Raw genomic sequence first — 26,481 nt, 5'->3', positions numbered from 1 at the left:
GAATTGGTTTGAGTAAGAAACAAAGCTCACAGGGATGTTGACAAAGTGACCTGTACTGTGTATTAGAGCAGGTACTCCATCCCCTGCCCAATGAATTCTGCACTTCTTGGATGAGCAAGGGTCTTTGCAGATCTGTGTTACTGAAGATGTGGAGTCATCACCTATATCTTAGCTGCCTCAGTACGATCAGATGCATGGTTAGATTCCTTCCTTTCTTCTCTTGCTCAGGTCCTTAAGGGTACATGGGCTCTGTGGGGTGCTACTAGCAATAAAAAGTAAAAATCAGAAAACCAGGAACCAAAAGTATAAGTGGCCCCTTTTGCAGAAAATTCTTGACACATAAATCTTAGAACATAATTTATAATTTTTTTCTTTGTATTATTAGATATTTTCTTTATTTACATGTAAATTTCTCCTTTCCCAGTTTCCCCTCCAAAAAGCAAACAAACAAACAAAAACAAGAAGAACAAACCCCTGTTGCCTCCCCCCTCCCCGTTCCTGCCACCCCACCCTCTCCCACTTATTGGCCCTGGCATTCCCCTGCACTGGGGCACAGAATCTTCACAGGGCTGAGGTCCTCTCCTCCTATTGGTGATCAAATTTGCAATCCTCTACTATACACGTGCTGCCAGAACAATCAGACCCACCATGTGCTGTCCTTGGTTGGTGGTTGAGACCCTGGGAGCTCTGAGGGTGTTAGTTTTTTGTATGCCATGTATTCAAAATAGCACCACGTAGTGTTAAAAGTCACAGCACTTTTCTTGTCTTTGAATTCCAATTGTGCTGCTTATCACCTGTGAGGCCCTGGGAGAATTAGTTAACCTCTTTGTGACTCAGTTTCTCCATCTGTCAAATATGGAGGAGATGCAGTGATGTGTACAGAGCAAGTGTCATGGAACTGGGGCAGGAATGAATCACACCTTACACACAGCAGAGCCAGATAAGTATTATTACAAACATAAACGACACTTGCTGAACAGGTGCCACACATATCAATTGGCTGCCAGCCTGGCTTCATCGAAAGACTGTATCTCAAGGAACTAAGGTAGAAAGTGCTAGAATGGGATATGTACATTTGGCCTCCACAAGTCCAAAGGGGCACATAGCCACACCCATGCTCACACACCACACCTACATACATACACATATACATTCATACTCACCAACATAAACACACACATTATATAAGTGTGTTCCTGCATATTAGTTACTGTTTTCCTTTGATTTATAGTCAATGAATATAATACCCTTTATTCTCATAAAATCTATAGGAACGTGGTACTGCACGTCTCCCCTAGGTCCTTGTCACTTCATATAATTTCCCTGCAGCTTTCACAGGACAGAGAAAGTACTTCAGGATGGGTACAGTTGGGGATCTTCAGGCTGGCTGGGATTTCCCAGGAGAGGCTGGCCCTCCATCTGCTGCCCACGGCTTCTTATTTATGTCATTAGAGGTCTCTGTCAGCTCTTTTCCCTGCTCTGTATGTTCTAGTCTTTTCAGCACATTGCTATGATGACCACTGTTTAATTCTTATTTTGAAGATGTATTGATTTTAATTCTGTCTGTGTGAGTGTGTGGGCTCAGTGCCTATGGAGGCAAGAAGAGGGCATTGGATCCCCTGGAGCTGGAGCTCCTGGCAGTTGGGAGCCTCCTGGTGTGGGCACTGGGTACTAACTGTAGGTTCTCTGCAGAAGCAATATGTTTTCTTAGAGGTCAAGCAATCTTTCCAGCCCCTTCATATGCGTTTTTCAAATTGAGAGCTACCTTTTGGCAAGAGCTATGGGACCTCTTACCTTTGTTATTTCTACAGTGCCTCCTGAGCAAGAAAGAACCAGACACACAAGCTTATCAAATTTCTTGATATGCTCATGATAGTCTTTTCACAGTGGGATCTGGTCACTCTTGTCTCTAAGTTATTTTTAACGTATGACCCTTTGCAAGGACGCCTCTCTTTCTAAGGATGGCAGGATGGATGGATGTTCTACCCAAGACTTCACCAGACAGGTGCAGAAAAGATGGCTTATCTGATAGGACTCCGAAACTTTCTCCTGTTTTTACAGCTTGGCATTGTTCAGAGTGTGCCCCCACACCCCTTCTGCTATATTGTATTCACCCCCCAACACTTTATCCACGGCCCCAACACTGTATCCATTCCTCTTCTGTAACACATGTCCACCCATCTCACCCTCCAACTCTACTATTCGCACCCCACCTCTACCCCTTCCCTCCATCCCTCCACTTCACCCCATCTCCCATTCATCCCACCCTTTCACTCTATCCCCCACCTATCCCCATCCCCCCACCCCACCCTTCCACTCCATTCCCCACCCCTCACACACCCCTTTCCCCCTTCCACCCCAGCCCTACCCACTCCATTCTTTCACTCCATCTCTCTACCCTATCTATCCCCAGCCCCATCCACTCCTCACCCCCACAATGCTGAGATTACTCATGCTTGCACAAGCATGCCCAGTTTATACCTGATACTAGGCTCATTCTCAGGCCGCCAGACTTACCCAGCCCTTTTACTCATTTCTCTAACTCCCTCAGCTTTGCTTTTAACCCGCCTTCTCCTCAACAGCTCTCCGTCACTCATGCACATGAGTCTTATGCCATGCCCAAGCACTTCAAAATTAGCCTTTCATTTCCTTCACTAGCATCCACTATCTTCTGCTCAGTGTTCTGAGGACTGAGACCTAAGCAATACCAGAGACTGAAAGCGAACTGCCAGGTACCCTCTCCTTCTGGCTTTCTACACATAAGAGTGGCTTGCCTTCTTCAGAAGAGCAATCGAAATCTTTTACATTCCAATACAGTCAGTACTTTCCCTGGTCAGGTGGGCCTCGCATGGCTTCCTACGACACATTCACAGGTCTTTACAGTGTGAGTGAAAAAAATGACTCTATGCCACCCGTAGCATGCACGTGTGTGGATTATCCTAATATGATAAGGAATGGCACAGAGTCTAAAGCATTGGTTCTCAACCTGTGGGCCACGAACAATATTTTCATAGGGATTGCAGAGTAGATATCCTACATATCAGATACGTACATTACGATCCCTAACAGCAGCAAAATTACAGTTATGAAGTAGCAATGAAATAATTTTATGGTTGGAGGTCACCACAACATGAGGAATTGAATTGAAAGGTCGTTGCACCAGGAAGGTTGAGAAGCACTGGTCTTAAGGCACCTGGTTCGACCGAGCAGCAAGAGATGTGTTAGAGAACTGCTGCAACGAGGTGCCCACACAGAGCCAGACCTTAAGCTTCCCTTGTAATAGGGAGACATCCATACCTTACCCTTCGAGAAAGACTTGAGGTGGGCAGGCTAGACACTGGGGGGGGGCAGACGTTGGTGGGTGGGTCAAACCGTAGTGGTTGGAGCCAGGCCCTGGTGGGTGGGGCTAGACCCTGATGGGTGGGGCCAGACCCTAGTGGGTGGGACCAGACCCTAGTAGGTGGGATCAGACCCTGGTGGGTGGACCTGACCCTGGTGGGTGGGATCAGACCCTGGTAGGTGGGCTAGACCTTGTGGGCGGACCAGACCCTGGTGGGTACGGAGCATTTTATTTCTTTTGAGAGCAGGTGTGTATGCTGAGTAATTGGTTATGCTCAAATTTGAAAAATTAACATATTTACTTTTAGGAAAAATATGCGGTGCTTCCATTTCCAATTTTAGTCTAATGGTTTTATTATAGTAATATTTAAATATGTGCAGATATAAAACCAAGGTTATATAATTTCTCTGAAGTCACCAAATCCAACTGAGTGTTCTAGCCAAATGCAGGTGGTATAATAAAAACAATTCCACTCAAATCCCTGACATTTAATATCCAAATGATTAATGGCACTTTTCTTTTCTTTGTTTTGTTTCTGTTTGTTTGTTTTGTTTTTGAGACAGGGTTTCTCTGTGTAGCCCTGGCTGTCCTGGACACTCACTCTGTAGACCAGGCTGGCCTCAAACTCAGAAATCTGCCTGCCTCTGCCTCCCAAGTGCTGGGATTAAAGGTATGTGTCACCACTGCCCAGCAATGGCACTTTTCAATCTATCACCTTCTGTCCTCAGTCTGCCTTGGATACTGAAAAGTGCAACACAGAGGGCCCAGGACTTAAGATACTTCCTGTATTCCCTGGTCTCTCCACACAAGTCCACACCTCTTCTCTAACAATATATCAAGTCACATAGCTTTTAATAAAAGACTAGCATCCATTCTTGCCAGTCTACAACTGCTAAAATAGCAACAGCATCAACCAAACATCAAAATCATGTGACTATATTTTCTGTAGAAAGTGTATTAGGCAACCCTGAGCATGCTGGTCCTAGTTTACAGTTGGCATAAAACAACAAGATAGGCACTGAAATCCACTGGACAGAAGTTCTATTCCAGACTCCATGAATAACTGCATGTCCCACTGGGCAACGGAGACAAAGACACCACTGTTGAGTTCTGGATTCACCTCCTGAGAAACCAAACTGAGTTGTTCAACTTCCCTGAAGTTTAGTGTCCTCATCTAAACAACCTTAGAAGAGAAACAGGTTTCTCCTGGAGACCTGCAAGCAAGACGCATGGGAAGTCCTGGGTCCAGGGCCTGATGCTCAGGGGCTGCTCCGTAAATACACACAGACAACATCTCCTGGTCAGTTGTTTGCATCCAAGCTCCATCAAACAGGACAGGCTCCCAATGCCTGCCAGGACAGGGGCATTTCAAAGCCATTGAATTAGAGACATAAGATGCCTTGGTTCATCTGCTTTGAAATTCTGTCTCTGCTGTTAGTCAGTGGTTTTGTTTTGGCCCCTCCGTGAGGTATAAGGTACATTCTAGAGAGAACGGGTTTATTGATACAAACAAGGCAAAACAGGCAAACTTGAATTGTACAGCTATTTTTTTAAATGTGTGTGTGTGTATGTGTGTGTGTATGTGTATGTGTGTGTGATGTGTGCACATGTGTGTTCAGGTGCCCTCAGAGGTCAAAGGTGTTGAATCCCCTGAAGCTGGAGTTATCGCAGTTATTACTCATCCGGTTTAGGTTCTGGAAACCAAACTCGGGTCTTCTGTTAGAACAGAAAGTGAACTTAACTCTTCATCCATCTCCTCAGTCCCAACTTATTTTTATACTTAACAATTATGTGAGGAGAACGAAGACATCTGAACGTGTTGATAGCCTTGGCACCATGCTTCTGAATTATTTAAAACAGTTATAATGGGTAGTCAGTTCATCTTCCCATTAGTCCAGGGAAGCCCTACAAGCTCTTTCTCACATGTGCTGCAGCCATTGCAAGGATGAATGAGCATGTACTTTTTTTCAGCTTTAAGTATTTAGTGTCCAGGGGTAGGTACAGGCAAATGTACATGAAGCCACGCATCTCCAGGACTCTATGATAACTGTAGAAAGTGATTCAGTCCTGTTGGTTTTTACATCTCAGTGACTAGCTCAATATTTGGCACCCAGTAGTAGGAGTAAACAAGTGAACACATATGTGAGTAGATCAGGTGTACATGTATTATTAAAGCATGTATGTACAGAAAGTACAGTTTTAATATAGAATGATGGCTCCTTTGAGGATTCAGGGATGGAGGGGTTCTAGAAGAGATGAAACTGATGGAAGAATATGATCCTAAGGATAGAGATGGAGGACTGTTCAGTTGAAATCTCTCACAGCCACAGAATGGCTCTCATCAGTAAAATGACCCCATTCTGATTGTCATTAGGCCTGACACTTCCCTATCAGCAAGTTGCATACAGTTGCCTCTTTGTTATTTACTACAAGAACTTTTGATTCATTTATGAACAGTTTGGTGGTTCATTATTTGTTACAATAGGAAGTTGAAGAAATAATACCTGGCCTCTATAACAGTTACATCTCAATGATTTCTATTGCTCTCCTGGGGTTTGTTAATAAATAGCCATTAAAAAGTCAATTTGCAATTAGGGAAAGGAATGCACATATTTGGCAGCATTTTCTTTGCTGTGATTGACAAAAGACATGACTGTCAGGAACTTTACCATGTAGGAAGAAGAACCTCATGTTAGTATTAGCATATTGTATTTAAATATCTTACCAGTCTGAGAGTGAGGAGGAAAAAAATTGCCTGCTTGGATTATGTAAAGTCCTGGGTTCTATCCACAGCACTCATCAACAAAGGCCCCATGAAAGTATGAAAGGTCGGAGAGACAGCTCAGTAGGGAAAGACCTTACCATGCAACCATAAGGACCTGAGTTCAGAGAAGCTTAGCATCCACATCAAAGCCAGGCAGAATGGTGTGTCCTGCAATCTCAGAGCTAGGAAGTGGAAAGAGGAAGATCCTTGGGACTTGTTAGCTGTCCAGTCTAGCAGAATTGGTGAGCTCTGGGTGTGATGTTTGAATATGCTCGGCCCAGGGAGTGACACTACTAGGAGGTATGGCCTTTTTGGAATAGGTGTGGCCTTGTTGGAGGAAGTATGTCATTATGGGAGTGGGCTTTGAGACCCTCCTCCCCTCCTAGCTGCCTGAGCAGTCAGTCTTCTGGTTCCTTTCAAAACAAGATTTAGAACTCTCAACTCTGTCTCCAGCGCCAACCCTGCCTGGACCCTGCTATGCTCTCTGCCTCGATTATAATGGACTAAAATTCTGAAAATGTAAGCCAGGCCCAATTAAATGTTGTCCTTTATAAGAGTTGCCTTGGTCATGGTGTCTCTTCACATCAGTCAAACCCTAACTAAGATGCCCGGTTCAGTGAGAGACTGTCTCCAAAGAGAAACTGGAGAGCATCTCAACTTGTTCCCCACAACAATCTCTGTCCTCCACACCCACAGCATGAATGCCCACAAACACACAAATGTACATGAAGTATAATTGTATAGGTACTTTGGGAAATTATTAAAGAGACTTAAAGGGAGGAGTTAATACATTTTTAAAAGATGCCTGGCTAAGAGCAGCTAAGAACCCTACAAGGAAACATACAGAATCTACTAACGGGGGCCCATAAGGACTCATAAGCGAAACCACCAATGAGAGAACAAGCAAGGGACAGACCCTCTGCACATTTATAACAGTTGTGTAGCTTCATCTTTCTGTGGGATTCCTAACAGCAGGAGCAGGGCTGTCTCAGATACCCCTGCCTGTCTTTGGATCCTTTTCCACTAACTGGACTGCTTTGTCTGGACACAACAGAAGAAGATGCCCTCGTCTCACTGCAACTTGGTTTGCCAAGGTGGGTTGCTATCCATGGGAGGCTTCTGCTTTTTAGAGAAGAAAGGGAGGACTGGAGGATGTGGAGGAGTGAGAGGGAGAGATTGGAAGGAGAGGACCTAGGGGAAGCTGTAATCGGGATGTAAAGTAAGTTAATTAATAAAATAAACATGAAGAAAAAATATCTGGCTAAAAAAAACCCTATTACCTCAAAGATGATCTCTTATTAAATAAATAATAAACTCAGGCTAGATAGAAGTTCATCAACTGGCCCCAAATAATCATTAAGTTCTTCTCTTTTTAATTAAGGGTAAAGGAAAAAAAGAAACTTTTCTTTTTTAAACATTAAGGACCCTGGAATGAGTATGTGAGAATAAAAAGGGAAGAGGTGACATCACGAAGAAAAGGAAAAAGAAGAACTCGACCAGGAGGTGAAACCTCAGCTCTGAGATGGAGAAAAGGAGCTCACGGTCAGTGGGACATGAAGTGAGAGAGTGCCCATGTGATCAGCGTGGAAGGGCATCCTAGACCTCCAGTATCCAGTAAATGTTTCTAACCTGTATTACTCTTTAGATTTCTTTCACCTAAGACATACCTTTGTAAATTATACCGTCATAAAAAAATACCCAAGGTTCTTCATGAAAACATATTAATTATCTCTAATTCTGTTCGCATAACATAACCTCATAGGCTCATACTTTATCTTGACTTGACAGCGCCAAGGGTTGTAGTTGAAACAGTGAAGTGGTTGAGCTAAAATAAGGGGTTCAGTGAATGGTAATAAGAATTCGGTGAACATGGGGTGTGTTTGGTCTTTATCACTTAAGATAGGGTGATATCACCACAGACTTTGGGGAAATGTCGAGTGATACTTAGAGGATAGAATCTGAAACATTTTAAAGAATAAAACTAGGGGAACCGTGAGGAACAAATCACTGGAAAAGTTCTAAGTTCAAAGCTCCTGAGGATCATTCTCTCAGTCATACACACTCATCCCTCTCTAACCATTGGGTTTCCTTGGGACTCATTATTGTTAACAAACAGAAGCATGAAGGGACAGGGAAAGACACACACACACACAAAACCTGAGCTCCCTCCAGGACCACTGTGGACTGACCTGTGCCCTGTGCAAGTCATTTATTCACTAGCACAAAATGGAGCCGCATCCAAAGGCATTCTAAATTTAATGTCACAGAATTGCCTGCTAATCTTCTCATCAGTTATTTACAAAACAGGAGATATATGGGTATGGCTTCAGGTCAAGGTCATATGACTCTGACAGAACCAATGTTGGCTGCTCAGGTTATCACTTGGTCTCATTTCCTCCTGTGGCTGATCTTTCTCAGCCTGTCTGTACACAAGGGATCTGGAAACACCTTGCTAACATTACAGAAGACCTTCGGTCTCCCCGTGCAGCTGCAAAGAAATTGAGGAAGGAATTGCATCTCCTCACCCATGATAATCTCACAGTACTGCAAGGAAATCAACATCCAAGGGAGCCAGCCAAGAATTCCCACAGCCTCTTCCTGGGCTGTGATACTGAGAGGTGAGAAGCAAAGTCTGAGAATTTGACCAAGCAAGCATTTCCACCCAACACCCCCTGAATGTCACCTTGTCAGATGTTGGAGTTTACTGTGAAATAACAGCTGTGTGTAGAGCAGAAATCACCAGAAGACAAATGAATCAGTAAAGAAAGGGCTTCAAATGAACACGTCTGTGGAATTCTAGTTGTTGAAGACTTCCCTGACCACATCTAATCTTGTATATTTACTGATATTTGTATGTCAAACAAGATGAACTGAGCGTCACAGATGCCCACAGGAGGAACAACCTAACATATTCATGCATTACTGCTTTGGTTTCACTTATAGGGACTAAGCGATTGATGGGAATTTATCACTCTCTATCCTGAAATTCACATAATGATACTTGGGTTCAAATGAATAATTCTGTTCTTGAAAAATTATCAAAACTCCAAAGACAAGTATAAATTGTGGGGGTGGGAGGTGAGTGGAGGGGAACAATTGAGAACAAAGTCTGACGACATAAATGTTTGAGCATGCTGATGATTTGTTTGCTTACCTAAAGAAAATTAATTTTTAAAAAGTTGAAATTAGACCCTGACTTTTCCTGGCAATATATACCTACTGGACTCTTAGCTTTAGTAGTTACGTAAGTCAAATAAAATCATTATATTAGGTATATCTTCAGGTAATGTTATGGAAGAAAGTAATTCAAAGTCATTGTTTACCTTGGTAATTGTCCAATTTAATCAAAATAGTTAAGATGGTAAGTGAGTGGATGCAGGGACTCTCTCTTTGGAAACACTAACATGATTAGCTATCAAATTAAAATTTTAAATAGAGAATATCTGAGTATTATTTTTAAAAAGGCCTACCTATTTATTCTACATATGTATTCAAAATTGTATACGACCCAGGCCAGTGAGATGGCTCACTGGGTAAAGGTGCTTGCCACAAAGCCTGATGACCTGCATTCAGTCCTCAGAACACACGTGGTAGAATGGTATACTATAATACATTGGATCTGCTTAGTAGAAGGTGAACAAATGCAGGTATGTGTATCTGAAGTTTGTCTCCAAGGAAGGAAAGGAGCTAATCCAAGCCAAAGGACACAGCAGAACTGCAGTACATGAACTCCCATCCTTGCTCATGTTTCAAGATTCAGAAATGTTTTTTGCTGAACCAAGGACCCTGTGAGGCAGTTCTCTGTGAAGCAGGGATGCTGCCTCCTGCTCTGTTCAAGGTGCTTCAAAACCCCGATAGGCTACATCAACAGCTACCTAGATCAAGATCATATGTGTCAAGGCATCCATATGACAAGCTGTTAATAACAAGCCCTCAAGCATGTGACCTCTATCTGGTCCCTGTCCATCATCCTTTAGTTCCCCCAGAGAAAGTCTAACTTTCTTGTACTATTGGGCTCAAATATTTCCAGGATTGGGGGTGTCTGCAAAGCACCGATATCAATTGGCTCTCATCTTCACATGAAGAGGGTTTATAAACTGAACAAAGATGAGAACTAATTTGTCATGCACTGCTTTATGAAGTTGTTCATGACTTCACACTCATTAAAAAGCAACAAGTCCTTGCAAGTCATAGTGGCTTGCATAGGTAACCTCAATGGTGCTGGGCAGAGGGATATAAGCAGGACCCTAGAGTTTGCTGACTGGCTAGTCTAGCAGAATTGGTGAGCTCCAGGTTCACCAAGAGGCCCTGTATCAAAAACTCAGGCAGAAAGAAACTAAGGAAGGCATTTGACATTGGCTTCGTAACAGAAGTGTGTTTGTGTGTACCTGCACATACAAACACATGCTATCAAACATGTACACATATCTACATACAAGAATAAAGTAGTATCAATTACTTAGGGAGAGTCTTAAGAATTGGGCTTAGAAAAATAATCCAAGACACACGCACGCATGCACACACAAATAAATATGCTCAAAGATGTCCATAAAAGAGGCTAGAGAGATAATGACTCCATGATTAAGAATGCTCACTGCTCTTGGGAGTCTGGTGCTCCAAAAGATGATCAGCATCCACTTTAGGCTGCTCACAACAGCATATAACACCAGATCCGAGACATTTGATGCCCTCCTCTGGCCTTGAAAGGAACCTGCACTCATCTACATAGAGATACACACTCATAAATGGAATTAAAAATAATAAAATAAGAATTTGATCTAAGCCTTCTTTATGACTTTTTGGATATTTAGAAACAAGTTGGATGTTTAATCAAAGGGAGAAGAGTAAATGCATTATAGTAAACTTGTGATGGTTTGTATATGCTCGGCCCAGGGAGTGGCACTATTAGAAGTGTGTCCCTGTTGGAGTAGGTTGTCACTGAGGGTGTGAGCTTTAAGACTCTCATCCTTGCTGCCTGGAAGCCAGTCTTATGCTAGCAGCCTTCAGAACACCCTCATTCTGTCTAGCCTCATTCTATATAGACCCTCATTCTATAACGATATACAAACAGAAAAAGGTTAGACCAAAATGCTTGTGGTCATGGAATTGCTCGCAGTAATGTGCCATTTTATTTTTCCTATAATTGTCTTATATTTCCTAAAAAAACTCATAGGAAGCATATATGTCAAAGAAAAACAAATACATAAGAAAAAACCTGGGCTATGTGTCTCTCTGGTGAGTAGATAGCTCTTACTAGACAATAGGAGGCATTCCCAGTCTCCCTGTTCTGACTTTATTTCCTACCTGTCACTCACACCTGATGGGAATCCTTCCCCTTCTTACACTCTGTATCACACCTATCCATTCGGCCCTGACTTTGATTTTCAGCTTCTGTTTAAACTGAAACACCTATGCCAGTCACCTCTTTTTTATAGATCATGTCCTCCTTCCTCTCCACGAGCCAGACCTGGTTCCATGGTTGACTAGCCTTGATTTTAGCTGGTCCACTCATGTTATTGACAAAAAATAAGCTAATCTTGAAAGAAAACAGTTTTTTATTTTTGTTTGCTGTTTGTTTGTTTTTCGAGACAGGGTTTCTACGTGTAGCTCTGGCTGTTCTGGAACTTGTAGACCAGGCTGGCCTCAAGCTCAGAAATCCACCTGCCTCTGCCTTCCAAGTGCTGGGATTAAAGGCGTACACCACCACTGCCTGGTGAAAACAGTTCTTTGTGTCAGGAAGCAGAGCAAGTTTTCTTAATACATGGCATAATTGGGTTATTTTTCATTTTTAAAAAAAAATTAGTTTATGCATATGTATGGGTGCACATATATGTGCAACATGTTCATCCAGTGCTTGTGGAGGCAAGGAGAAGGTGTTTGGTCCCTTAGAATTGGAGTTACAGATGCTTTGAGCTGCCATATTGGTGCTGGGAATTGAAGCTGGGTCCTCTGGAAGAGCAGTTGACGTACTTAGTCACTGAACAATCTCTTCAGTCTGGACATAAATGTCTTTTAGACACAGAGTACTTCCCTCTAGTACTCTACCAGACCCCACTTTTAGAGGTCCTCACTGATGGTTATCCTTAACATCTATCTGTATAGGGCATTCTATTCCTCAGTGCACACACTGGTGGAACCCAGTCTCCCTCACATCTCTGAAGGTTGGGAGATTGTTGTCCTCAATTGCAACTCAAAGACCTGGCCCTAGGCAGCTTATCCCCATGAACTCCCAGAGTGTGCTTATCTGTAGATAGTTACACTCATACACATTCTTCGGGTCTTCTAAGGTCTGGAGAAGGTGATGCATATAACTGGCTGAACATAGTGTTGAAACAGAGGCAGCAATCTTCAAATGCCAGCTCCAACAACTGCTAGGTCAGTGGGAAGTTCAAGGTCACATAGCTGGAAAGTAATTTCACTGGGACTGGAATCCTGGGATGACCTGGCAAGTCTAAGATATATATATTTTAATACCCCATTCCTAACACTCTAAGAGAGGTATTATGGTGTGGCTCATGGCCTCCACACACATACAGTGCAGAATAAGCCTGTCAGAACAAAGCAGTTATTCCATCAAAGAACAGAGGGAATAAAAGCTATGGTCTAGTTCACAACTCTTGTGATCTATTCTTTGGCCCAACAATGGGCATTTAAATGTCTTTTAATGCATGTGCTTCACAACTTAGAAATTCTGCATTTTATCCATTGTTTCACAGTGAGTTGAGCACAGAGAGCTCAGACATGAAATTATAGTCTTTTCCTTCCCTATTATAGGAGACATTGCTATGAACATTATGGACCGCTAAAAATGGGAGCTCCTTCTGGAAGCACTTCTGTAACTTCTAGAAGGTACCAGAATTCCCTTATTATTTTTCACAATAGCTTCAGCTAAGTTTAAAAGACATTTTGACTCATTAACTAGGCTACTGAAGTTAATCTATAATGCAGAAGGCCTGAAAATCCATAGCACAAGAAAAAAACCCATTAGGACATTAAGAATGAAATAAGAAAAATGAAAGGCAGATGCAGGTTCCACAGGCAAGGGGGTCATTCTGTGTCTTCTTTGAGATGTGCGATGGAAGGCGTTTAATGTGATATGTGTTTTTATAGTCTCGGTAGACCTCCTTATGATAGATGCTACTCAATGCAGGGGTGGATCTTAACAAACTTCGTGGTGGGGCACTAGGGAGATGCATCCATCTGCAATGTGAGTACGTGTCAGTGTGCTGGCATGCGCTTGGACTCCTAGGACTGAGGAGGCAGAGGCGGGAGGATCCCTGTGACTCACTGACTCAGCAGTCAAGCCTAATTGGTGAGCTCCAGGCCAAGGAGAGGCCCTGTCTCAAAAGAGGTGGTTGGCATTCCTAAGGATGACACCTGAGGTTGACATCCAGCCTCCACATACGCACACAGGGACATGCATGCACGTGTGTGGACATAATTGTAAGCAAACAATTACAGAATAGTAAAGCATCATCGGGGACACTTTCCTTCTATGCATCTTTATCCTGTGGGTGAAGGGTGTGGCCCAATTTCTAATGTATTTTCAATGAGGCCAGCTTGTAGAATGCCTGGTCTCTGTTTCAATTCCCATAGCTACCTTACTGCATGCTTACTGAGTGCCTCAGTTTTTTCCATAATAAAGAAACATTCAGAAAGTAACATGTCTGAAGGAAAGAATGTGATCATCCTCATACACATACATATACATTAAAAACAATAACTTTTACAATAAAATAAAATAACTCAAGTCTGACAGGAGATATGAAATTGTGCATGTTTCACTGTGTATGTATAACAAACACAGAGCCCAAGGGAAAACTAAGACTCCTATCTCAGCCCAGTTCTTTTCTGTAGCATCAGCCACAAGTATCCAAACCCAGAGAGGGGATCATTTCAATGTTATTAATCCACACTGATGAATGATAATGTTGTCCAGGACCTGGGTTCCAACACCGGGTGCACCTCTTATTAACTGCGAACTCTAGACAACCTATTATTTTTTTTAGCTTTGGTTTCCCTGTCAATTATGTGAAACTAATGATAGGGCCACCTAAGGTAAGCAGCAGGATTCACTTGCTAACTGCAGGCACTGAATAAATGCCACACATTCTAATGATTACCACAAGTGGTATTCAAATAACTGAGCTAAAATGTTCACTTTGGGGGTTAAAGGCAGGGGCGATATCCTACCATGGAATTCGCCTCCCTCTTCTCCAGAGGCAATGCTTGGTAGCCTTGGGAATGAACTTAAACTAGAGTAGTAGACAGTTAGTTCCAGGAATGAAGATGTGACCTTTGAAAACAGAAGAATCTTGTTTCAGCGTTCAAAAGAAAAATTCATAGTCCTTTTCAAACCTGCCACTTTAATTAGTGCCTTCCCTCACCTAAAGCCTGACTGTGCCTCCACACATCAAAGCTTCTCCTCCACCAGTCCTCACCTGGTGGCAAAATGTCACCCATTTGCCTTGAAAAGGCTGTCTTACCTGAGCACCGACTGCTCTTCCAAAGGTCCTGAGTTCAAGGCCCAGTAACCCCAAAATAAAGAAAAGAAAGAGAAGAAAAGAAAAGAAAAGAAAAGAAAAGACAAGGAAAGGAAAGGAAAGAAAAGAAAAGAAAAGGAAAGGAAAGGAAAGGCTGTCTACCTATCTCGCTTCTGTTGCCCCTGGCACCTGCTTCATACACACGTCATGATTTGGAAGGAAGTACAGAGGCCTTAATCAGACCAATGGCCTAACACCCGGATTAGCTCTTCACAGCTCCACTTCCCTAACATCCTCCAAAGTCACTTTTGCAAAAAATATAAGTGAGATCAAGTCATTTCTCCTATTAGAGACTGTATGGTTTCCCTCCTTCTATAGAATATATTTAAATTCCTGGCTCACCAAATCCTCCTCAGTTGCCATCTCAGAACTAGGTGCTCTTGAACATAACTTTTCCTCTGTGTGCATACGCTATCCTTTCTCATGGAATGCCTAGTGCCTTCTCTAGAGAATGCCAGGCACCCATCGGGACCCAGCACAAATGTGTACTCTCTGGCAGCCTCTTCTAGATTCCTCCCTCCCTCCCATCTCTTGGCTCCCACTGACCTCTCTCCTTTCTGCACTGAATGCTCACTATGCTGATTCACTAGTGTTTATTTTCCACCCGATTCTTTTCTGGGAAGTATAGGGCCTTGTTCTTTTAGCTCCCAGCACAGAGCCTACATGGCACACAGCAGGTGCTTGATAAGTAGCTGCTTCATCAACTGGCACAGGGAATTAAAGGAATGGAAACGTGCAACCTCTGCCACTGTCAAAGTTGGACTGAATAAAAAAGAATGCCAGTCCCGGCACTATATCTGACAAGCAGCAAACAGTTATGCAAGTGTGATGAGTACTTGCAAATGAGAAAGCTCTCGAGTTCACACTCCTGTTAAATGTTCCTCTCTGGAGAGAGCTGCATCCTCCAAGATTTAGGTGGGTTAGGAAGGACATATGACTCTAAACATTTACTAAGATCTTACAATCTGGCCACTTTTGTTAAGGACACTTCTCCCTCCCCGAATCCTCTGGACTACATTCAGGTAAGAGGTGCTCAGTAAAAGCTGATTCAATTTCCAGTACATTGGGAAGCCAATCACAACTCCCATTTCAGGCTAATTGAGCTCAGTGACCGGTCATATGTGGTGTAATAGCTCCACAAGGCTAAAAGGGAAATCGATGTGGGTCCTGAAAACCTGCCAAGGGTTCACTCCTGGGCCCCACAGCCCATGCCGGCCTGCTTCCTGACTCTTCCTACCTAATGTCCATCTTCATGATACCCTGGTCAGCAAGATCTGCTCCGTTCGCACCACTCCCTTGTTCTCTATTTTGAACTTTGTATAATCAAGGACAACGAAGGTGTGAAAGTTAAGTTGTGTTGTAAACATGTGTCATTTTCCCTAAACTCTATCCACAAATTCTGGCTAAAGAATACTTTCCCATTCTTTCATTTCCATCCGTGGGAAATGGAGAGGACTATATAATTAAAGAGAAACAAGAAACGAGTTTTGTCGTCATTGTTTTTGCTAAAGCGAGGTTTTAAGACAGTGTTGGCAGTGGGGGTAATAATCCCTCCACTGACCATTTCTATCTCAATATAAGAAACAGAATGTGCCAAAGCATGCAATCTTGTTAAATCCATCCGGGATAAGAAAAAAAGGACAGACAGCAAGGCCTTAGAGAATAAATCATTAACCACAAGTCAAATCGAGGCACCCTGGAAACCAGTGAGATGCAGAGGCAGCTGAGAGGGATCAGGCAACTGAGACTGCCTTGTCCCCTCTGATGACTTCAGGAGAGAAACACCCCACAGGCACGGCGAACCCAGCACACCGTGCTCCTGTCCATGTCACTTTTCAAACTTGAAGTTATTTTTAGATGACCCAAGCCGGCTAAGCCCAGACAGGACAATTCTCTGCCCGCTGTGCCCGAAAGCCCCTTTGCCCCTCCTTAACAAATTTGGTAAAGCTTGGGAAAATAGGGGTCTCCTCATTTTTTCTCTACTCACTGTGTTGCTGGACACCCCAAACTCCTTCTCTAAGCCCAAATCCCGGGGCCACTGGAGTTATTCTCGATCCTCCAAGTCCCTATGCACCTGGGGCTGCACCTGGGAAGGTTGGACCCTTGGCCAGTAGGGATGGGGAGGGGGCTTTTGAAGACTAGCGCCTCCTAGAGGGGGTCATGGGAAACCTGTCCCTGGGGATGCTTTGGGGACTGGCCAGAAGAGACGATCTCTCCAGCTGCTCCAGCCCTGCCGCTAAACCCAGCAGTGCTTGATTCCCAATGCCCGGGTCCGCTGGAACCCAGGTGTTCAGCCCTGGTGGGACAGGGTACAGGGTCGATGGGGCCTGAGCCGTTACGTAACCGACCTGCAGGACGTCTGCGATGCGCCGCTGTGGCGGCAGTGACAGTGGTAGCGGCTCGAGGGTCCTCGGGGCAGCAGGCTGCGGGCGCGGCTCTGCCTGCTCACCTGACGGCCGGGGCGAGCGCGGTGCCCGCGGGCCTGGGCGTGGAGCCGTGCGCACTGAGCGCCGCCTCCTGCTCTCCGGGTCGTGGGGTCACCCGGGCTGTGCCTCCTGCTGGTGCTCCCGCAACCTCCACCGCCGTCACCCGGGACAAAGCGGCTCCGGGGAGGGGCCGAGCCGGCGGCTCTCGCCCAAGCCAGTGGAGATGGGCGCGCCCCCAGCTCCGACTCATCGGGCCAACCTCCAATCAGACCCCAGGGAAGCCAAAGACCCTGCCTGGCCTCCTTTGGTCGCCTCCCTCCTGACCAGTCGCTCTTCTGTGTCCCTCACCCACCTCCACCTCCTGGGCTTCCACCCGGCGCTCAGCTGCACACCCCTCCTTTGCGATCGCAGGCGAGCTGGACCCTTTGCTGGAACCTGACACAGCCTGTCCCCAAAGGCAATGCCTTTCCAAAGAAGAGGCTCCCAGACCATCTCCCCCATTCCCCGAGAGAGCTTTTATTTTTGGGAGGGGGTGTCAAAGAGGGGTGAGGTCGCTCTTGGAGCTAAGCATCTGCATACAAGGATATTAAAACATAAAAGAGCAGCGAAGAAACTGTGGTCGGTAGGACTGGCAGATTGTTTTCTCACAGGTCGACCTCTGGCTAACTAAGGAACTGTCTGGAAGCCAGTCTTGAGTGCTCAAGAACTACTATGCATGGTGGGTGCTGGCGCCCTCTGGCTGGGGCCCTGAGTGAGCCCTGCCCACACCATTGAAGGTGCCGGTTTCACAGTTTTGCTAGGCAAGACTCAGCCACCAGACCAGGGGGAGAGAAGGACTTGGGTGTTCAAGGATTCCTCCTCTGTAAGAGTCTGGGTCCCTAGGAAAAGGAAGGCTAGAATTTATACAAGGGAAAAGGAAAGGGGCACGTATCGGAAGTGAAACAAAACGGGGAGGATTTACTTCTTAACAAAACGAACCTCTGAAGATTCTGCAAAATTAAGCAACTCAAGAACAAGGAAGCCTGTGGCTTATAGTGGCTTATAGTGGCATAGACAGGGACAGGATTGAATATCATAGCAAGAGTACATCAATGACACAAAACGATTAGAGTTCGGAGACCGTGGAAACTGAAGGGTAGTGGAGATCAATCTCAAAGCGAAGAGAGTAGCAGATAGAAATAAGTCCCGTGTTATGTCGCTTTTCTCACTGTTAAATACTTGGACCTTTTCCTGCATCTAGAATCCACTTGGTTTCTTCTTAGTATTAAAACTGCACTGAAGTAATCTCTCTCTCTCTCTCTCTCTCTCTCTCTCTCTCTCTCTCTCTCTCTCTCTCTCCCTCTTTCCCGTGTATCTGGGTGTCTTTATGCGTGTGTGTGTCTGTCTGTCTCTGTCTCTGTGTATGTTTTTCTGTTTGTCTCTGTGTGTGTGTGTGTGTGTGTAAGAGAGAGAGAGAGAGAGAGAGAGAGAGAGAGAGAGATGACTTGGCTTTTCTCTCTGCTTAATCTGCATTAAATATAAGCACAGAATTAAATAAACATTTCAGAGTTGAAAATGACTTTCGACGTCATCATGCTTTGGATGAACACATCCTAAGTGTTAATTTGACTATATTGCCAGTTTGGAGAGAATTTTTTTTTTTGAAAGGTCATTCTTATGTGGAGCAAAAACATCTCTAGAATTTTCTCTTCACAGGCTGTAGCTCACATATGAAAGTTGTCATGGAAATCACGCTTCATTCCTCTTCCAACGTACTATTTTTGAAACCTAGGAAGGTAGCCATCGTGTCTGGTGCACCTGGAGCTTCTGCTTTTCAGGTAATATAGCTTCAACACTTTCAACAAAATTTCACTGCAGCAATTCTTAGAATCACCAGTGTGTCGACTTTGATCATAAGGAGGTCCATTTTTTGTGAGTACATATTTACATAAAGATTTTGGTTTCAGAATATATTTTTGTAAACATTTTGTAGAGTGAGAGAAGCACATTTTTGTCCCTGCGTGGTGTGTGATAATGTGGGTTCACGTGTACGGTGTCACATGTGTGTATGACAGAGGACCACCTCAGGTGTTCGTCTTCACTGTCTACCTTCTTTGAGACAGGAAGGTTTCTTTTGTTCTTCTGTGTGTGCCAGGCTGGCCAGCTTTCCCGGGATTTTCTTGTCTCTGCCTCCCATCTCTCTGTAGATGTAGTGAAATTGCTAATGCAATCTCCTTGACTTTATATGGGTTCTGAAGTTCAAACTCAGGTCCTCATGATTGAGCAGCAAGTGCTTTATGCACTGAGCCATCAGCCCAGCCTGAAAGACACAATTTTAATGATTGATTTGAAGGAAATCGTATACATAAATGCTTTTTGGCTGGTATACAGTAACATTGTGTGTTCGCTATTAAAAAAAAAAAATCAACATGGCCATTCTCCTACCACCCAGATACAGATAATTTTACTTTTCTAGATTACTTCCTTAAGTTTTCACATCTATGTATTTCTCCTTTTTGCTATAGAGGCAAAGTCTGCATTGGGTAGTTTGTGTGTTGACTGGAAGGTCAAAGCCAAGAGAACACAGTCTTCATTTGATTCATTTTTAAGAAGGAGATCTATTGCCATGAGTAAAGTTAATGGTCATGATTAGAGAAAAAATTCTGGGGCCTGATTTGGAATATATTTTGTTGAGCAGGAGTAAGATTTATGGGCAGCTAACATGAATGGTGACAGTAAGTTCTTAAGTTCTATCTGTTAGAATTTACCGAGCACAATCTATATGCCAGGCTCTATGAAAATCACTTTGTATACTAACTCATGAATGCAACTTGCAACCTTATTAGATTGATACAAAATATTAACCCATAGAAATTATGTAAAGGGGAACCAGTGTGACAGCTCAGTAGGTAATGGTACCTGTTGCCAAGCCTGAGGACTTGAGTTTGATCTCCAAAACTACAATAAAAGGAGAGACTCAATTTGGGGGTTCAGGGTTCTCTTTTTTTCCTTCTTTCTTTCTTTGTTCACATTACATCCTGATCACTGCCCTTTCTTCTGATCTTCTTCCCACAGTCCCTCTCCCATCCTCCATCCCCCTATCCCCTTCTCCTCTGAGAGGATGAAGTGACCCCTTGGTATTCCCAACCCTGGCATATCAAGTTTATGCATGACCAAGAGCATCCTCTCACACTGAGACCAAACAAAGCAGCCCAGCAAGAACAAGATAGCCCACAGACAGACAACAGCTTTAGGGATAGCCTCCACTATAGTTGTAGCAGGACCCACATCTGCTACATATTTGTAGGGGCCCTTGGCCCAGCACATGTATGTTCTTTGGTTGGCACTTCAGTCTCTGAGAGCCCCCAAGGGTCCAGGTTATTTGACTCTGTTAGTCTTCCTGTGGAGTTCCTATCCCCTTTGGAGCCCTCAATCCTTTCTGGAACTCTTCCATAACTAATCCCCAAGCTCCATCCACTGTTTGGCTGTTGGGAGATACCCAACTTTGACATGTGTCCTCTAATTTCCATATATGGGTCTGGGTTATGGACATGTGTACACACAGACACACAGACACCATATAAACAAAATGTAAGAATGAGAGGCAAAAAGGGAAGGAAGGAAGGACAGAAAGAATAAATGAAAGACTTTTCCAAAGCAACTAATGGATGAGCTAAATCCACATCCAGACACTGACTGTAGATAACACCCCCACTACACACACACACACATACACACGCACTCCGCCTTGACAGGACTGGCCCCCTGATAGTTGTTTCATGATGAATGTAAGCTTCATTTGACATCTGTGGTTCCTAATATGAGTTAAAATCCTAGTCTATATTCACCTAGAGATCACTACGTTTGCTGAGACTTATCTGGCTCCCAAAGCAGCTCCATGTTAAATTCTCTATCATTACCTATAGGGCAAGATTATGTTGATGAACCTGGATGACCAAACTCAACAGTGTTTGATAACATTATTTTCATGAGTAAATATTTTTCTCATGTCAATATGTGATTTCAACGTTTAAAATTTTTAAATTAAGGCAACTCTGTGTGACAAAATTCACTATTTATTCATCACAAAGTATAAAATTCAGTGGACTTTTGGTACGTATACAGAGTTGCATATATAGCATCATTGGTGCCTAATTCTACAATATTCTTAAGTCCAAGAAGAAACCTCATACCCATTATGTAGTCACCTCTAATCCCATATCTTTACACCATTGTGCTGTGAATCACTTGTTTGATTTCTGTCTCTTTGGGTTTGCCTAAGTGGACATTTCCTGAAAACTAATTCATGTAATATGTGACCTCTTGCACATGGCTTCTTTCACTTGACATAATGGTTTCAAGGTCGATCTACACCACAGCATTTACTAGCACTCCATTTCTTACTACAAGGTCAGGACCTAAAGGCTTTGGTGCTGAAGTCTACAACATACTTAAAGAAGAACTCACACTCATTCTTTTCGAAGGATCAAAATATTTTCAAATAGAAAAAAAATTCTAAAGTTATTCTTGACAGTCAAGCCAGACAAAAGCACACACACAAGACGGAAGCCACAGAAAAGTGTCTGTGATGGAGAGGGATGAGGAAGCCCTCAAGAGACCACTACCCAGTAGAACTTAACAGTAAACTCAGACCACTACCCAGTAGAATCCAACAGTAAACTCAATGATACATGGAAGACATCACTCACCACAGTCAGGACGTGGGATGTGAGGGTGGAAATGCACATTTAACTATGATCAGCACATTGACATAGTGAAAGACAGAACCAATGGATTAGCAATAGGTTTTAATAGATTTTAATAGATGCAGGAACAGCACTTGATAAAATTCATTATCTGTTCATGATAAAGGAAAATCTCTCAAAAAATAACCACAAAAGGAATGAGCCTCAACATGGCAAAGGCACTTTGGACAGACTCACAGCTATTACCATACTGAACAAGGAATAGTTGAAAGCTCTCTGGTAAGATATGGAATAAGATAAGAAGGTCCATTTTTGCCCATTTCTATTCCCTGTGGTACTGGAAGGACAATTAGATGAAAGAAACTTCAGAATTAGTTTGTTAAACTACACAAAATAACTTATTGGGATTTTGTTAGGGATTACATTAAATATATAGATCAAGTTGGAATGAACTGATTTTTAATGTGTGTGTGTGTGTGTGTGTGTGTGTGTGTGTGTGTGCATGCTTGTATGTGCATATGGAGGCCAGAGGCCTTCAGTGAGTGCCTTCCATCTTGGTTTTCCATATTGTATATTGAGATACGTCTCTCACTTGAACCCATGGCTGGACTCTGGGAATCCAAACTCTACTCTTCACCCTTGAACCACAGGCATTTTACCTGGTGAGACATCTCTACAGTCCCTACCGAAAGAACTGGCATCTTGATAATAGTCTTTCATTCTATCCATGAACAAGAAATCTCATTTGCTTAGTTATTAGACTGCTTTCATCATTTTATAAGTTTTCTCATTTTAAAAACACTGCATATATTATGTTATACTTACATCTAATTGGATTTTGGTGTTTGGCTTTCACCCAGGCTTTAGTCAGGCTGTTTGTCTATTTATATGGAGCTGTTACTGCCCTTTGAAGATTCTAGTCTAGTTGACTATCTGATATGCAGTATACAATATATTCTCCCAGTCTGTGAATTTTCTCTTTCTTGACTCTGTCTTTACTACCGAGTACAAAAATATTTAATTTTGACAAAATATAAACCAACCATTTTCCTTTGATGGTTTGTACTTTGGTATTAACATTTCTATGGCAATATTCTTCAGCAGCATTTCTCCATGACTATTGCAAAGCTCTCAGCTATGTGTCTGGTTTCAGCTGGTTTTCGCTCTTCCCCATGTTAGAGGTGGGCTGTTCATCTCTTGTGTGTGTCCACATGTACACACAGGAGTTTGGATACTATGACTTCAAGCCTTAAACATACCCACAGTTGAGTGTGTTCTATTTTCTTTCTCTTTCCCCTCCCAAGTGCTGGGATTAAAAGCATGTGCCTCCATGCCTACTAAATATTCTTTACTTTCTGACAGAAGAATGTTTGGTCAAGTCTTAGAGACAGCCATTTCTTTAAGAAGCTCTATTTTGCTATTGATTTTACTTAGTGAAGGATGGTAATTAGAAGCCAAAATGTAGTGTTAGATAATATGGCTTAATGCTGCTACAGTGTACCAAACCCAAGGCCTTCTAGATAAAAGGGCTGAGAATGTATATGAGTGTGAAAATCTGTAATTACATACAAATGTACATCATTTTGTACTTTATTTCTATATCTGTCACTGTATAGTGAGAACTTGAGCTTACAACCATCCTGTACCTATAATCTCACAACCTGGACTTCTCACATATCTTTCTCTTTTCCCACAGACACTCCCTTCTGACAGTGAGAATGTACAACTCCATTATCCACAACAGATATATATATATATATATATATATATATATATATATTCCACTCTTTGGCAGTATTCTGATGACCTCTTCATAAAGGTCTCCACTTCATGATCATTCTTAGTCATGTGGCCTCTCTGAAAGTACCAAACTCAGTGAAGGAGAGAACAGGGAAGAGAAGAGGGAAGGGAAAGGGGAAAGGAAATGCAAAGGGGGAAAAGATGAGGTGGAAAAAAGAAGAGAAGGATGAAGAGAAAGAGGTGAGAAAAAAGGAGGAAGAGGAGGTGAGGATTCATGAAGATTTAAGTAAATAATTGAATATAAATTGAATACAAAAGACCATCTGCCAAAATAAAATGGAGTAGTTGCACCCTCTATCCTAAATACTGTTTCCATGCATTCCTTTTAAGTATCTGATCATTTCATTGCCAAAAGACTAAGTTACACATGTTGAATTTGCTATTCATAATAGTCTTTGTGTAGTTCAGATATTTTACTGGGGGAATACTCTAGCACTCCAAAAAGATTTACTTTGTAATTTCTCTGTGTGGAGTAAAATTCTTATGTCCAAATCATAAGAATGATTTCATGATGTCATGTGCCAAGACCACACAAACCTCAAACTCTGCATACAGTGTGTTGAATACTTCATATCCCATGTAGATCTCATGTAAAACATGTATAAATTTGAGAGGGCTGAGAGTCTGAGGACCACCAGCACCTAGATGATCAAACTCAAGTCCTTATTCTTTGCACTTTACAGACTAAGCCATCTTCCTACCCCCATAGCTCCTGTACCATTTGAAATCTCTTTACAGTGTCTATTACATCAAACTATCCCAGAGATGAAGCTATAAACTCACCCTAATATTATACTTCTGGTCAGTTTATGGAATGGAACATGAAGGAAGTACTGAGAGTGGGTACAAAGGCAGGGAGATATCACACCATCAGTGAACAGGGTGAATGATCCTCTTAGAAACTTTTGATTGCTCTCAACTTCTCTAGTTACTTCCATGGACATCACAAGTGGGGGAAAACACACATTATCCCTGCTAAATAAATAAGTAAATAAATAACTAGAAAGACAAGCATGTTTCCAACAACTCAAGAAATTTCTACTATGTGCCAACAACCAAAGGCAGGAGATTGGCCTGATTAGTTTTATTTAGACATTTAACAACAGCCTAGAGTCATCTGAGAAGAGAGACTCAACTGTAGAACTTTCCAAATAGAAGGGCCTAGCCCACTATGGGTGTTACAATCACTAGGCAGGTGCTCTCCTACCTTATTAAAAAGATAGCTGCATATAAGCTGGCCTGTAAGCCAGCCAACAAGAAGCATTCCTCCATGGCATCTGCCTCAAGTTTCTGCTCTGACTTCTCTCAGTGACACATTGTCACCTGTAAGCAGCAAAGAACCCTTTCCTCTCCTAAAAAGATTTGGTCTGAGGGTATTATCACAGTAACAGAGATGAAACTAGGACTTGGATCAAGTTGCATTTGTTACTCCTTGTCTGATATCAGAGGAAACACCTGAAGGAGATGGCCAGGCACCACTGCAAGAGGACATGGGGAAGAAGGACTTCCCAAGGCCCCTGGACTTACCTTAAGTGATGTGGGGCAGAGTTAAGACTGCAGACACTTCTTTGCTCCAGACTGAACACTGTAGAACACTGAACTCATTAGTTTGTTAGGAAATATCATCTGCATAGCAAGAAGGCAAATGCAAAACAGAAGTTATGTTTGCCTTCATTGAAAGACATGATAGAGCCCACGGGGTTTCTGTCTGCAAATTCTACCTGCCGGAACATTTTCTACTGTTGCATCATGTTTTTCATATCCCAATGCCCCTCCTTCCCTTCCCTCTGCTTCTCCCCCCTTCCCCTCCTCTCCCTTCCCTTCCCCTCCCTTCCCCCTGTTCCCTTCCCTTCCTTTCCCTTCCTCCCCCTCTCCACCCCTCCCCCTCTCCTTTTCCCCATCCTCTTTTCCTTGCTTCCCTCTCAACTCCTCCCCCTCTTTTTCTTCCCCCTCCCTTTCTCCCCCTCCTCCTAGTGCAGCAGTTAGTGAGACCCCTTTCCCTCTACCACAGTACCACTCTTTCCTGTGGCAAGGGGCATCGATGTCATTGTTCAGACAGCAAAGGAAAACTGGCTGTCTCTGATTTCTGTTTTTTCCATTTGCTACCTCGTGCCATGCCCAAAATAGTCACATCAGCCTTTGCAGTGGCCCCATGCTCACCACACTGGGATAAAAGCCACTAGTGCTCATATTGAATCTGACTTGGCTCTGGGGTGGACTCCAGAGCATGTAAAGTTGTAGTTAACATGCCAGTAGTTGACAATGCCAGAAAGAGTGAGTAGCAGTCCAACTGACCTGTGTCTCCTCCTTCATGAACAGGATGCACAAGGAACTGCAGCTCAGCAGATGTTTCTTAAGCTGAAATATGTGGATTTCCTGGTTTACCCAAGGGGAAAGCTCACAAAACCCAAGAATGTGTGAGTTGTGATTTGTTTTTTAATGGTCCTTTACTTTACAAATTATGTCACCCATTTTTATTGTATTTTTTTAAGATTTGTTATTATTTTTGATTAAGTGTATGTTTGTGTCTGTACGGGGATAGGGAATGTATGCGCATGAAGGCAGGTGCCAAAGGAAGCCAGAGCTGTCATCCTCCAGAGCTGGACTTATAGGTGATTGTAATCTGCCTGTAGACCGTGTTGGGAACTGAACCTGGATCCTCTGCAAGAGCAGTGCGTACTCTCAACCTCTGAGCCATCTCTCCAGGCCATGTTACTGCATATCTGAATGTCTACAAATGACGACTTAATGCACGTCGGGTCTGAGGGTGTGAATATGCAGATATAAGCAGAAGGTTCCAGGTGAGATTGGAGAGCTGCAAATCTTCTGGTGTTGTGGTCCTCTCATAAGAATCTGGATGACAGCAGTGAATAGCTACTGGTTCTGATGAGTCCTTGTTATGGTAGGTTTCTAAAGGAAATAG

At 43.1% G+C, this 26,481-nt stretch overlaps 1 protein-coding gene and 1 long non-coding RNA gene across 5 annotated transcripts in view; both read right to left on the bottom strand.

Annotated features, from left to right (window-relative positions):
* The window catches only part of Rcan2 (regulator of calcineurin 2), a 233,396-nt gene extending 215,890 nt beyond the window's left edge, over positions 1-17,506 (bottom strand). The window contains exon 1 of one of the 4 annotated variants that reach the window (XM_031346706.1): positions 17,426-17,506. The gene's annotated coding sequence lies outside the window, so the exon portion shown is untranslated. Of the gene's footprint in view, positions 1-14,297; positions 14,323-16,995; positions 17,235-17,425 lie in introns of those variants that run through there. The other 3 variants (XM_031346705.1, XM_031346708.1, XM_031346707.1) reach the window with 3 other exon arrangements.
* Positions 17,507-18,456: 950 nt separating this feature from the next.
* Positions 18,457-25,620, bottom strand: LOC116075138. The gene is made up of 3 exons (XR_004112433.1): positions 25,573-25,620; positions 25,086-25,184; positions 18,457-19,372 (listed from the first exon to the last, which is right to left on the bottom strand). It is a non-coding gene; the product is annotated as an uncharacterized LOC116075138 (long non-coding RNA).
* Between the last annotated feature and the right edge of the window lie 861 nt (positions 25,621-26,481).

Source organism: Mastomys coucha, unplaced genomic scaffold (assembly GCF_008632895.1).
Source record: "Mastomys coucha isolate ucsf_1 unplaced genomic scaffold, UCSF_Mcou_1 pScaffold3, whole genome shotgun sequence".
Lineage (NCBI taxonomy): Eukaryota > Metazoa > Chordata > Mammalia > Rodentia > Muridae > Mastomys > Mastomys coucha.
This window is presented reverse-complemented; position numbering and strand designations above follow the sequence as displayed.